We start from the raw sequence: 14,902 nt of genomic DNA on the forward strand, positions 1-14,902 counted from the left end.
TAACTAAAAATTTCAAAAAAAAGGAACTGTACCTGACACCTAGAAAGCTTGATATTGATCCTTGGTCCCTGGATGCCCCAAAGAGTTTCAAACTTTGGCTATGCTGCTTTGAAAACTTTCTGGCGGCAGCCGCAGATGCCATCACCATGGACGCTAACCAACTGAGACTACTCCTCTCGCATGTTGGGCCCCAAGTGTTCCCGATGATCAGCAACACCATCTCATACCAAGAAGCTATGGAGATCCTCAAGGCCCAATATTGCAGGAAGATTAATATCAAAAAGAATATATTAAAATAGCCCTAGCGGTAGGTAACTAGAAAATGTGTGGCTGTAACTTGGAAGTCAGATGCATATTTGGAAATGAGCAGATGGCATATTGAAATAGGCAGTTGTATTTCACCTGAAAAGATTATATATCATTTACATAATAAATATGAAATGTTTCAAAATTTTGGAAACCATATTTTCAAGCTATAGGAATTTGGTTGTAATCACCCAACCTGAATCTTCCGACTCCTAAAATTAAGATATGTTAATTTTATTTGATAGTTTTATTAGACTTCTACTCAAATAATATCCAGCTGCTCTCTTCTTTCTTTTTTTTCTTTTCTATGTGGCAGATTTATTTAGGGGGAAAGAGGGGGTGTACATTTTTTAAAATCATTATGTATTAATCTTTAATGTTTGGAACAAGACAATTTGTATAAATTTTAATGCATATGTGGAAATTAAATAAAAAAAATTAAAAAATGTCAATTCAGGTGGATAAGGAAGTGTATAGAGTACAAAGTTGAGAACTCATCATTCAGCTGAAAAAGGCATGATAAGACCTCACTTACAGCAATGTGTGTAGTTCTAGTCACCCAGCTAAAGGAAGGCCAATAATTAGATGTGCTGGGATAGTTGGGGTTGAGTCATGTGGAGAAGTTGGATAGGCTGGGCTTTTATTCCATAAACCAAAGGAGGCTAAGGGGCAGATAAATTAAATTTAAAAATTTGATATATTTAGACATACAGCACGGTAACAGGCCATTTCAGCCCACGAGTCCGTGCCGCCCAATTTACACCCCATTAACCTACGTCCCTGGTATGTTTCAAATGGTGGAAGGAAACCTGAGCCTTAAAGAAAAAGTGGGATCATATCCCAATCCCGATTGTGTTGCACTAACTGCTAAACCCACCGTGGGCGATCTTGCAGAGATTTTAACAATCATGAGGCACCTGATTATATGCAATATTTTTTCTGGAGGTAGGTGATTCTAGAACTAGCAATCGAAGGTTTAAGGTGTAGGAGGGTTCTAAGAGGTAATTTGTTTCACTGAGGGCAGTCCGTGTCTGGACTAAGCTGGCAAAGTTAACTGTAGAAGTCGGCACAATAACAACATTCAAAAGATATTTGGGCAGATATATGGATAGGAGGTGTCAAGAAGGATATGGACCAAATGCTGAAAGATGTGACAGAATGCCAACTTGGTCAGCATAGACAAGTTGGGCCTCTCCAATAGTTTAAATAAGGTAAATTGACAGCAGAACCAAAAGGATTTTGAAAAGCCGGGCAGAGTTCAAATCTCTAATTTCTCCTTGAATTTTCTTTATGAATAGATAGTGCTTATTTTAATTTGGAACTCAGAATGCCCAATTCGTTGGCATGAACCTTGGCAGCACGGTGGATGTAATAGTTAGCACAATGCCTTTACAGCGTCAATGATCAGGACCGGACTGGCGTTCGAATCATGTGCTGTCTGTAAGAGGTTTGTACGTTCTCTCCGTGTCTGTGTGAGTTTTCTCCGGGGGCTCTGGTTTCCTCCCACCGTTCAAAACGTACCGGGGGTGTAGGTTAATGGGGTGTAAATTGGCCAGCACAGACTCGTGGGCTGAAAGGGTCTGCTACTGGCTATACTAAGTGTTAAAATTAAAATTAAAATTTTAAAATTTTAAAAGTTGGAATGAAGTGTCTTCTTATTCTAGATTTTGGAGTGCTTTCTTTGTGGTTGTCTCCATGTACTAGCCACAGGAGAGGTCCTCCAATATGTGGACTCCCAGGAATTATAGCTCCTAACTTTCTCCTTCATCATTCTGCCCACAAAGAGGAGTGCCTGTTCCCTCATCTTCCATCTCCATACTTATTCTGACTCTTCATTACCCGTTATTCACCCGACAATGGTGACATCAACAGCAAATTTATAGATTCCATTGGAGCCAAAATTAGCTGTGCCTTCTTGGGTATAGATAAGAACAAAGAATGTAGCCTTGATATTCCCTGCATTGAAGGTTGGTGAGAAGGAGGTGGATCAGTGATATCTGTCTGAGGACAACATCAGAACATCATTCAAGAGGTTGAACAATCGCAAGTTGCCAGGCTCTGATGGTGTACTGGCAGGTTACTGAAAATTTGTGCCAAACAACTAGTTGGAGTGTTTCCATCTTTCAGATCTGCAGTCAGAGGTTCCCACCTGCTTAAAAAGGGTATTATCGTAAATATTCGAATATAATGTGGAAAAATATTTGTACTGAAATTCGAGCTCAACGTGGGGGGGGGGGGGGTCGCATTGTACACGGGAGTAAAAATGTTTTTAAAGTTTCTGGCAGTTTTAACGGTAAGTAAGATTATGAGCAGGGGTCTACATTGACAGCAGGCCAACTGGGGTGGAGGGGAGAGAGATGGCAGCGCAAATCGGGCAAGCAAGGGAGGAGAGATGTTAGCGCGACTCAGGCGGGTGAGGGGGAGGAACACTAGTGCAATGCAAGCGGGGAGAGAGACACCAGTGCGAATTGGGTGGGAAAGGGGGGGGAGAGATGCCAGCGCGACTCAGGCAGGCAAGGGGGAGAGAGACGGCAGCGTGAATCGAGAAGGCGAGGGGAGGGGGTCGTATTATACATGGGGGTAAAATTCCCTTTTTCCCCTCAAAAATGGGGGGTCACATTATACATGAATATTTATGGTAATTATCCAGGTGCCCAAGCAAAGTGAGCTGCCTCAATCATTATCGCCCAGCACCACTCACACCTACCGTGATGAAATGCTTTGAGAGGTTGATCATGGCCTGAATTAACTAAGTAAAGATCTGGACCCACTGTAATATGCCTACCATCACAATCACTCCATGGCAGATGCAATGTCATTGGTTCTCCACTCTGCTCTGTATCATCTAGACAACAACAACCCATACATCCAGAGACTACTTATCAACTGCAACTTAGCCTTCAAAATCATTATCTACGTGAGGCAGTGTCTTAAGAAAGCAGTATCATTAATCCCATCATCATTATTGCTGGTCAACAAGTTCAAAAACCTGGGACTCTGCACCCCCCTCTGTAACTGGATCCTTGACTTCCTCATCGGAAGACCATAGTCAGTATGAATTGGATAAAACATCTCCTCCTCATTGACGATCAAAAATGGCTCATATTAAGGATGCATGCTCTACTCACTCTACACTCATGACTGTGGCTAGGCTTCTATAAATCTGCCAATGGCACCACAGTCATTGTCAAAATTACAGGCGGCAATGAGGAGCTAGAGCAGACTCTTGAGTAGTGTCACAGCAACATCCTTGCACTCACCATTAACAAAATCAAGACTTCAGGAGAAAATCAGGAGAATACGACCCAGTCCTCATCTAGGGATCAGAAGTGAAGGTCAAGAACTTCAAATTCCTGGTTGTTAACATGACAGGATCTTTCCTGGGCCTCCATGTCGATGCAATCACGAAGAAGGCTTGCCAGCAGCTATACTTCATGAGGAGTTTGACGAGATTTGGTATGTCATCAAAGACCCTTGAAAATTTCTACAGGTGTGCTGAGAAGAGCAGTCTGATTGGTTGCATCACTCTCTGGTATGGAGGTGCCAATATATAAGACAGAAAAAAAATTCCAGAAAGCTGTTAACTTAGCCAATGACATAATGGGCACCAGTCTTCACCCCATCAAAGAAATCTATAAGCAGCAGTGTCTTAAGAAAGCAGCATCTATCCTCAAGGACCCCCACCACCCAGGCCGTGCCCTCTTCACTCTGCTACCATCGGGGAAAAAAGTACAGGAGCCCGCAGCACAGCTTCCTCCACTCTGCCATCAGATTTCTGAATGAACCACAGACACTACCTAATTTTCTCCTATTTCTTGCATTATTTACTTATTTTTGAAATGTAATTTATTGCAATATTTTCACTGTAATGCTGCCACAAAACAAGGAAATTTGTGTCATCCTTGAGGAAGGTTGTACTGGCTTTGGAGGTGGTGAAGAGAAGATTCCAGGGATGAAGGGGTTTGCCTTTGAAGAGAGACTGAGTTGTCTGGGACTCACTGGAATTTAGAACAATGAGAGGGGATCTTGTAGAAACACAAAATTATGAAAAGCATAAGCTTTTCCATTGGTAATGGAGAACAGAACTAGGAGACTTAGCCTCAAGATTCGGGTTGAAGCAGTGGAGGGTGCCTCAGTAAATCTATTTCAGACAAGGTTGGTTAGATTTCCACATACTAAGGAAATTGAGGGAGAGAGGGAAAAGACAGGTAGATGGAGATGAGCCTATCATCAGATCAGCCATGATCACATCGAACAGCGGAGCAGACTTGATGGGCTGGGTAGCCTACTCCCGCTTTTATTTCTTGAGTTCTTATAATAAGTTCATGTCATCAAGTTCTGATTCTGATTTTGTTGCTAAATCTCACTGATTTAGCAAGAGTCTTATTGCAAAGGGAAGGACAGGAGTCCCATATTTCTGAGTATGATTGTTGGTTTTGCTGGTATGATGGTGATAAGGATCAAGATTTGGAGAAGTTGTTTCCAGGCAAGTATGTGCAAGGTAAAAGGAAGAACTTCAAAGGTGAAATTTTGAGAGAACAGAGTTTGTATGTTCCTGTCAGAATTAAAGGCAAGGTTAGCAGGCAGAGAGAGCCTTAGTTTCTGGGGGATATTGGGGATCTGGTTCGGAAGAGGAAAGAAGTATATAGCAGGTATAGACAACATGGAGAAAATGAGGTACTTAAGCAGTATGAAAAATGCAAGAAACACCTCAAGGAAGAAATCAGAAAGGCAAAAAAAAGATGAAACGAGGTTGCTTTGGCAGACAATGTGAAGGAAAATTCTAAATGTTCCTACGGGTATAGTAAGAGCAAAAGGATTGTAAGAGAAAAAAAATGTCCCCTTGAAGATCAGAGTGGCTGGCTTTGTATGGAGTCAAAATAGATGGGGGAGATCTTAAATAGTTTTTTTTTTTAACCAGTATTTACTCAGGAAACAGACACAGAGCCATAGGAAGTAAGGAAAACAAGCAGTGAGATCATGGAACCCATAGAAATTAAAGAGAAAGAAGTGCTTACTGTCTTAAAGCAAATAAGGGTAGATCCCCAGGCCTGACAAGATATTCCCTCAGACCTTGAGGGAGGTAGTGTAGAAATTGCAGGGGCTCCAGAAGAAATATTTAAAATATCCTTAGCTACGGGTGTGGTGCCAGAGGATTGAAGCGTAGCTCATGTTGTTCGGTTGTTTAAAAAAAGGCTCCAAAATAGCACTGAAACTTACAGGCTGGTGAGCCTGGCATCATTAGTAGGTAAATTATTGGAAGGTGTTCTAAGAGATCGAATATGCAATTATTTGGATAGCCAGAAACTGATTAGGTATAGTCAACTTGGCTTTGTGTATGGTAGTTCATGTTTAACCAATCTTAGAGAGTTTTTCAAGGAGGTTACCAGGAAAGTTGTTGAAGAAAAAGCTATGGATGTTGTCTACATGGACTTTAATAAGGCCTTTGACAAGGTCCCACACGGAGATTAATCAGGAAGGTTCAGAGGCTAGATATTCATGCTGAAGTAGTGAACTAGATTTGACAATGTGTATGCAGGAGAAGCCAGAGAGTAATGATGGATGATTACTTCTCAGACTGGAGGCCTGCGACTAGTGATGCCCCTCAGGGATCAGTGCTGGGACCATTGTTATTTGACATCTATAGCAATGATCTAGATGATAATATGGTAAATTTGATCAGTAAGTTTGCAGATGAGAGTGTGATTGGAGGTGTTATAGACAGTGAAGAAGGTGTTCAGAGCTTGCAGAGGGATCTGGACCAGTTGGAAAAATGAGCTGAAAAATGGCAGAAGGAATTTAATGCAGACAAGTGTGAGGTGTTTCATTTTAGAAGGACAAACCAAGAAAGAACGTACATGGTAAATGGTAGGACAATGAGGAGTGGAGTAGAGGGATCTTGGAATATAGATACATAATTCCCTGAAAGTGATGTCACAGGTAAAGAGAGCTTTTGGCATATTGGCCTTCATAAATCAAAGTACTGAATATAGGGGCTGAGATTTTATGATGAAGTTGTATAAGAAACTGGTGAGGCCAAATTTGGAGTATTGTGTGCAATTTTGGTCTTCTAACCACAAGAAACATATCAATTGGATAGAAAGAGTGCAGAGAAGATTTACTAGGATGTTGCCCAGACTTCAGAAACTGAGTTTCCAGGAAAGATTAAACAGTTTAGGGCTTTTTTTCTCTGGAACATAGAAGAATGAAGGAGATTTGATAAAAAGTTTTAAAAATTATGACGGGGAAAGACAGAGTTAATGTAGATAGGCATTTTACACTGAGGGTGCATGAGATACAAACCAGAGGACATGAGTTCAGAGTGAAAAGGGAAAAGTTTAGGGGGAACATGATGGGGAACTTCTTCACACAGCGTGGTGGGAGTATGTAACAAGCTGCCAGCTGAGGTGGTGCACGTGGGCTCAATTTTAACATTTAAGGAGAATTTGGATTGGTACATGCATGGGAGTGGAATGGAGGGTTATGAACTGGGTGCAGGAAGGTGGGACTTGGGAAAAAAAAAGAATCAGCGTAGACTACAAAGGCTGAAGGGGCCTACTTCTTTGCTGTAGATGAGATGGTATCTGCTGTCAATCTGTTGTGACAAAAGGTGAATTCACACAAATCTGGGTCCTTCCTGAACTTGTGTTAATTTACTCCATAACCCCAAGCTCTCAAAGCAAAGCATTTCACCAGGATAGTCATTGAGGCAGGTGACCTTGATCTTCTTGGATGTCTTTTCTAAGCAGTTGGGATCTCAGATTGGAGTAGCGAGGTTGAAAATGTTTGCAGAACTCCAGCCAGTTGGCCTGCATGAGTGCAAAAGATGTGGCCAGATACATTGTCTGCCATTGTAAAGACTGCATGGCAGATTATATTTAGTTTGCCTACAGGTGCAGGAATATCTTCAATGGCAGCTGCACATACTTGAATCACATTAAGATAGGTGCAAGGCTGTATTCTGGAATGATGCAGGAAATCAGTGTTAAAAACAAAAAGAAAAAGATTGAACACTCAACAGTTCAGGTAGCATACAATGAGAGAGAATCAGCACTGATGATTCATTTTTCTGAGTTTTTGCAAGAGGAACCTACGTCAACTAGCAATCTCGATCCACATTGCCCAAGCAATCGTGATCTGCTTCCCTCCTTCACATTAACAGCTATAAACAAAGGAATAACCATAGAATGAGCTGAATACAAATTATATCTCAACTACACAACCATGCTCTATTGTCAATATTAAAACATTAAATCAAATAGCGCATGGAAGCAGGCTGATTTTATCCTAACAATGTATTCCAGAACTAGATTTCAGGATTGCTGAAAGCATTCATACAGAAATTTACTTATGTCTGTTAGCTCGTTAAAACTAAAACCTTATGAATGGCCTCATATTATATGGACACTTCCATGAATCTTGAAGGTCACTATCGAGCAGCCGGCTGGAAAATATATTTGCAGTTCGATTAATGTATGACCCATTGTGCAAAGCTTCTCATTTGGAATTAAAGTAATCCATATTTCCCAAGCAGATGCAATGTGATTTTAAAAGTCAAATGACAAAAATAAACAATGTAAAATCTTTAAAGATTAGATGAAAAAGGCATTAAGAAAAGAACTTGTAATCCGCCATCTGCCAGATCACAGGCATGAATCCTAACCCACAAAGTTCTCTAATTTTTTTTTTAATTTTCTTCTTTCAAAATAGTTATCAAGTAATGTAACAAAACACACAAAGCTAAAACTCACACCTCTCTAGTTTAAAAAAGAAAAGTTCAAGAACAAACTGTACATGAACAGAAAAACTGTTACTTGAACACTGTCCACCTCATCGAACCTTCCCTTAACCCCTGCCTGGTCTTCACCATCCCCTCTGACCTTCTCCTCTCAGAGATTGAATGCTCTGTCCTCAGAAGAGGCCTCATCTTTGATCCTTCATCACCCACGCCTTAACGAGTTCCGCACATTCCATGATTGAACTCTTCTTCCGTCATCGCTGTCTTCATGCCTACTTCCACAAACATGATTCTCCACTCCGCACTAGAGATCCCTTCTGCTTTAAAATGTCTTCCTCTTCCAGAACACTTCATTCCAGTCTTCTATCTGCTCTAGACCTTCTTATTTCCAACTGCTGCAATGACATCAACTGTATCAACTTCACTACTCCCCTCACTCATTCCAATCTCACCCCTTCAGAACGCCTGGCCCTTCACTCTGTCTGCACTAACCTGAACCTCACCATCAAACCTTCACACAAAAGTGGCATTGTTGTGGTCTGGCTGAAGTCAGATGGCAACTCTCAGACACATCCTCTTACTTACCCCTCCAACAGGACCCCACCAAAACTCATCAAACAAGTGTATAACACACCATCTCTGAACTCATTTCTTCTGATCACCTCCCTGGCACAGCCTCCAACTTATTGTTTCCCAACCACATACCGCCCATTTCTATTTCCTACCTAAGATCCACAAACCCAATTGTCCTGGCAAATCCATTGTGTCCGCATGCTCCTGCCTCAGCAAATTAGTCTCCACTTACCTTGACACAGTTTTGTCCCCCCTGGTCCAGTCCCTCACCACCTACATCCAGGAAACTTCATAGGCCCTCCAAGACTTCAACAACTTGATTGCCTTATATTTGCCATGGATGTCCAATCCCTGTATACACCTCTATCCCACTACTAAAGGCCTCAAAGCCCTTCATTTCTTTTTGGACAATAGAACCAACCAGTCCCCCTCCACCACCACCCTCCTCAAGCTGACAGAACTTGTCCTCACCCTCAATAATTCATCTTTAATTCATTCCACTCTCTCCAGGTTAAAGGGGTAGCCATGGGTAATCAACATGGGCCACTGCTATACCTGTCTTTTTGTTGGATATGTGGAAAAATCCATGATACAAGCCTACACAGGTAAGGCCCCTCAACTCTTCCTCCACTACATTAATGATTACTTTGGTACTGCTTCATGTTTGCATGATGAGCTCATTGACTTCATCCAGTTTGCTGGCAACTTCCACCCGGACCTTAAATTCACTTGTTCCATCTCTATCAACCCTCTCCCTTTCCTTGATCTCTCTGTCTCCATCTCAGGAGACAATATCTCGACAGACATATTCTATAAGCCCACCAACTTCCACAGCTACCTCGACTACACTTCTTCCCACCCTGTCCCTTGTAAGGATTCCATTCCATTCTCTCAATTCCTCCATCCCTGTTGCATTGGCATCCAGGATGAAGACTTCCATGCCAGATCATCAGAGATGTCCTCCTTCTTCAAACAATGTGGCTTTCCCTCTACCACCATGAACTGAGCCCTCACCCACATATACTCCATTATCTGCACATCTGCTCTTCCACCCTCCACCCCCACATGCAACAAGGACAGGATTTCTCATGTCCTCTCCTACCACCCCACCAACCTCCTCCAAGTGAAAAAACAAAATTCATACATACATAACCGAGTCCTTCATCAAGGTGTGAGAGAATGCTGGCAGGCATCTGAACAAAAAGATAGAAGAGAGGAGGGGTGGCAAAGGCAGAAGATGATAGGTGGAGAAAGAAAGCCCTCATCATGAGAACAGATGTGGTGGAGATGGAGAAATCGAGAGAAGGGGATGGAATCTTTTCTGGGGAAAGGGTGTGAGGAATTGTAGTCAGGGTAGTTGAGAAGTTAGAGGGTTTGTAGTGTATGTCGATGAAAAATTTGTCTCAAGAGAGGGAGACAGAGAGAGATCCAGGAAGTGGAGAGTGTTATCAGAGATGGACCAGGTGAGTTTGTGATCAGGGTGGAAGTTGGCTGCAAAATAGCTGAAGCTGAGAAGCTCAACGTGGGAGTATGAGACAGCCCGGATGTACTTATCGATATATCATAGGAAGAGTTGAGAGATGCATTCTCTCATTCCTTGATGAAGGGCTCAAGCCCAAAACGTCGGTTCTGTATCTTTACCTTTGCTACATAAAGGGCCCTGTTTCACCTGCTGAGCTTCTCCAACATTTTGTGTTTTTATTTAAACCACAGTGTCTACAGATTTTTGTGATTTACTTCTTACATCCTCCTCAAACATTTCTATATGATCCCACCACTACACATATTCCCCTCTCCACCTTCCATAGGGACCACTCCATCTATGACTCCCTTGTCCACTCCTCCCTCCCCACATTTGTCACTTGAGAATCTGCAGGGGTCATCTACTGCATCCGGCGCTCTCGCTGTGGTCTCATCTACATCGGAGTGACTGGACACAGACTGGGAGATCACATTGTTGAGCACCTCGGCTTTGTCCCAGTGGCCACCCATTTCAATTCTCCACCCCATTCCCTTGTCGACATGTGTGTCGTGATCTCATGTACTGTCAGACCCAGACCAACCATAAATTGGAGGAACAACACCTCATCTTCTGACTGGGCACCTCCAATCAGATGGCATTAATACTGACTTCTCTGGTTTTCATTAACCCACCCACCCCTCCCCCCATATTTATTCCCTATCTCCTTTTGGACAGACAAGATAAATTCTACCTATCCCTTAGCCATTTAACACCTTTTGTTAGTCTGGATGCCTCCCCCATTGTTTGAACTCTTGAGACTTATATTTCCTGCTTCTGCCTTTTCCGATTTTTCCTTGAATAAGGGGTCAGGCCCTAAACATCAGCATTATATCTTTGTCTCCTATAAATGCTGAATAGACCAACGGGGTTCCTCCAGCATTTTGGTGTGTTTAATAAAATTGCAGCATCTTCAGCCTATTGTGTTTCACTCCCTTGTACATTGAGGTCTGATCTTCAGGCTTCTGTACCTTCCACCTGAAAGTAGCAATGAGAAGAGGTTGTGACCAGGGTAATGGGGGTCTTTCACGATGTTAGTTGCCTTGTTGAGGCAGTGTCTCATATAGACGCCTTCAACAGATGGATGACTGGAGCCTCTAATGGATCTGACTATTTTTTAATATCTTCTTCATCCTTCTGTGCTGCAGAGGACTTGAATTACCAAACCAGGGGATAACAAAGCCAGAGAGTACACTTTCCACAGTATAACTGTAAATGTTTGATAGAATATTTGACTTACAGTATCTCCTCAAAAAGTTGGTGTCTTCTTCATGGTGGCCTCAATATGCTGGCTCTGTGAGAAATCATCTGAAATATAAACTCCAAGGAACTTGCAGGTACAAACCTTCTCCATTTCAGATTCATAGTCCCACAGCATCCTATTTCATAACCAAATTCAGCTTCTCTAATGAGGGTACCGGGAATAGAGTTTTAGACTAAACAAGCAACCTTGGGGTGCCCCTTTGTTGATGGTCAACAAGGAAGAGGTAATGTTGCTGATCCACATTGATTGGGGTCTGCCGATGATGAAATCAAGGATCCAGTTGCAGAGGTCAACTACTGTTGCAACAGGTCCATGGCAAATGCCATCTCCCTTGTCCCACACAGCCTTGAAACTCTTATGTCAGACTCCTATTTATTGAATGTAGGTCTGCCTTCAATATCAGTGTCCCAACATAAAAATCAACCCATACTTCTGGACTGAGGTCTCAGCAACCTCCTTTGCACACGAATGCTTGACTTTTTGACCTGTAGTCAGCAATCAGTGAGATTTGGTGACAAAAACTCATCCATGATAATCCTTCATGGATTATTTTGCACTATTCCTTGTGCACCTTTGACTGGGGCCAAGTACTGCTCTTGCATCATATATTTATTTGCTGATGACAGCACTGTTGAAGCAAAGATGAGAGACGATAAATGGCCTGGTGACATGGTGTCAGGACAACAGCCTCCCCTGCAATGTTAATAAAATAATGAGCTGTCATTATCTTGTGGAAATGGTGTGGAGCAATGATGACGGAGATGGTGGAGAGCTTTGTAGTTGGCCAAACTTGCCTGTACATTGCAATCTATAAATTCACTGATGATCCTACCATTGTTGGTCGAATAACTGGAAATGGTGAATAAGAATACAGGATGGAGATTCAGAATCTATGTGGGTGATGCTTGATTAAGAATATTGCTCTCACTGACATCAAAGCCAAGGAGTATATTGTTGAATTTAGGAATGGAATGCTGAGGAACTACACTCCTGTCCACATTGGTCCACAAGTATCACCAAAAATGAACCAACCTCTGTTCTTCAACAGCTTAACTAATTTGGCAAGTCCCCAGACTGTCTTACAAATTTTTATAGATGCATCATAGAACCATCGAGCACTACAACACAGAAAGCAGGCCATTTGGCTCTTCTAGTCTGTGGTACAGTGTTATTCTGATCGTCCCACTGACCTGGACCCATTCCATAACCCTCCAGACTTCTCCCGTCCATGTATCTATCCAATTTATTCTTAAAATGTAAGACTGATCCCACATTTACCACTTCAGATGGCAGCTCCTTCCACACTCCTACCACTGTCTGAGTGAAGTTCCATCTCATGTTCCCCATGAACTTTTCCTCTTTCACCCTAAAGCCATGTCCTCTCTTATTTCTCTCCTAATCTAAGCGGAAAAGGCCTACTTGCATTTACTCTGTCTATACGCATCATAAAGTCCTAATGTGTTTAATCTTTCCCTGTAACTCCTGAAGGCCCAGCAACATTCTAGTAAATCTCTGCACTTCTTCAATTTTACTGATATCCTTCCTGTAGTTGGGCAACCAGAACTCTCACTATACTCTAAATTCTTGTACAACCTCACCATAACATCCCAACTCCTGTACTCAGTACTTTGATTTATGAAGGCAAAGATGCCAAAACCTTTCTTTACAACCCTGTCTACCTGTGACACCACTTTCAGGGAATTATGTATCTGTATTCTCAGATCCCTTTGTCCCTCCGCACTGCTCAGTGCCCTACCATTTATTGTGTATGTCCTACCTGGGTTTGTCCTTCCAAAATGCAACACCTCACACTTGCCGGCATTAAATTCCATTTTCTGGCCCATTTTTCCAGTTGGTCCAAGAAAGTATCTTGTCCAGATGTATCGCAGCATGGTCCAAGACAGCAAGAAATTGCAGAGTTGTAAATTCAGCTCAGGCCATTGTGCAACTCAACTCCCTGCCCCCCCCCCCCCCCCCCATTGATTCTGTCAATACTTCCTTCCTGCTGCCTCAGGAAAGCAACCAACTTACCAAAAGACCCATCCCATCCTGGTCACATGCCACGCTCTCTTCCCATCGAATAGAAGGTGTATGAGTTTGAAAACATGCACTACCAGATTCAAGTATAATTTCTTCCCTGTTGTTATCAGGCACTCATTAGTAATATAATGTTATCCTTGCACTGATTTCACTGAACAGTTTTTTTTTATTTAACTTTATGCTCTTCACTTTTGTTTAATATTGCACTAGCCAATCTACTTAAATATGGGTTGACTTACCTGGATAACATGAAAAATATTTTCAGTATTTCTTGGTAGCTTGATTCAATTCATTTCAAATTGTGGGGACCCTGGTTGGGATAAATGTTATCATTAGACTTGGACAATGTGCTGGAAGACTGGAGGATAGCTTATGTTGTGCCTTTATTTAAGGCTATAAGGACAAACCAGGGTACAACAGGCTGTTGAGCCTGACATCAGTAGTAGGAAAGCTTCCAGAGACAGGGTCAAGGACTGATTTGAGAAAATAAGAATGATTTTGTTCATGAGAAATTTTGTCTCACAAATTTGACTGAGTTTTCTGAAGAGGTGATCAAGGAGCTTAAGTGCAAAATGGTAATTGTCTGTAAGGACTTTAGCAGGCCTTTGTCAAGGTCACATAAGGAAAGTTCTTCCGAAACATCAGATTGAATGAGATCCAAGAATTAACAGAACATTTGGTTAAAGAACTGGCTTGATGGTAGGACTCAGAATGAGGTCATTGGGGAAGTAGACAGGCTATTATTCAGATTGGAGGTCTGTAACCAGTGGTATGCTACAAGGATAGGTGTTAGATCCTCTGTTTGCCATCTATTTCAACAATTTGGATGACAATGTTGTTTATGTGGTCAGTAAATTTGTAGATGACATCAAAATTGATGATATTGTGGACAGTGAAGATTTTTGGAAATGATAACTAGGTCTAGAGGAACTGGGAAAATGAGCCATTGAAAGACAGATTGGATTTATTGGCAACAAATACGAGGTGTTGAGTCAATCAGGGCAGGACTTTACAATTTACAGCAGGGCCTTGGAGAGTGTTATGGAACAGAGACCTCAAGGTACAGGTATACAGTTCGAGTAAAGTGGCAACAGAGATGCTGTCATTTTAGGCAAAATATCGTCATGATCCCTGTCATTTTCCCATATGGAATTTAGTGAAGTTCATGTTTCCCTACTTCTCTTTGTTTGTAACTCAATCTGCTTTATTCAATGTGCAAATTGGCTGCTATTATATTGAAGCTGTAGTAAAAGCTGTAATCCTGGATTTAAAAGGCATTATATAAACACAATCTTCCAGATGATACTCCAGCTCTACGTAAAATTTTATGATCCACTGTAAATAATGTGTTTTTAATGTTAATTAATGGGAACTTTAATTTTTACTTAACTAAACTCAAAAGGTCAGATCCCCTATTTCTGTACCTGTTGCGCTCCTGAAAAAAAATCTTTATATTTGTTTT

The 14,902-nt window shown here is 41.8% G+C and overlaps 1 long non-coding RNA gene across 3 annotated transcripts in view; it reads left to right on the plus strand.

The window, feature by feature from the left end:
- Positions 1 to 14,902, plus strand: part of LOC138755740 (uncharacterized) — a 116,678-nt gene that overhangs the window by 35,128 nt on the left and 66,648 nt on the right. For 2 of the 3 annotated variants that reach the window (XR_011352518.1, XR_011352520.1), the window contains exon 4: positions 9,128 to 9,222. The exons of the other annotated variant lie outside the window; for it this stretch is intronic. This is a non-coding gene — a long non-coding RNA (uncharacterized lncRNA). The remainder of the gene's footprint in view (positions 1 to 9,127; positions 9,223 to 14,902) is intronic. 3 annotated transcript variants of the gene reach the window in all.

The sequence above is a fragment of the Narcine bancroftii genome, chromosome 2 (assembly GCF_036971445.1).
Source record: "Narcine bancroftii isolate sNarBan1 chromosome 2, sNarBan1.hap1, whole genome shotgun sequence".
Taxonomy (NCBI): domain Eukaryota; kingdom Metazoa; phylum Chordata; class Chondrichthyes; order Torpediniformes; family Narcinidae; genus Narcine; species Narcine bancroftii.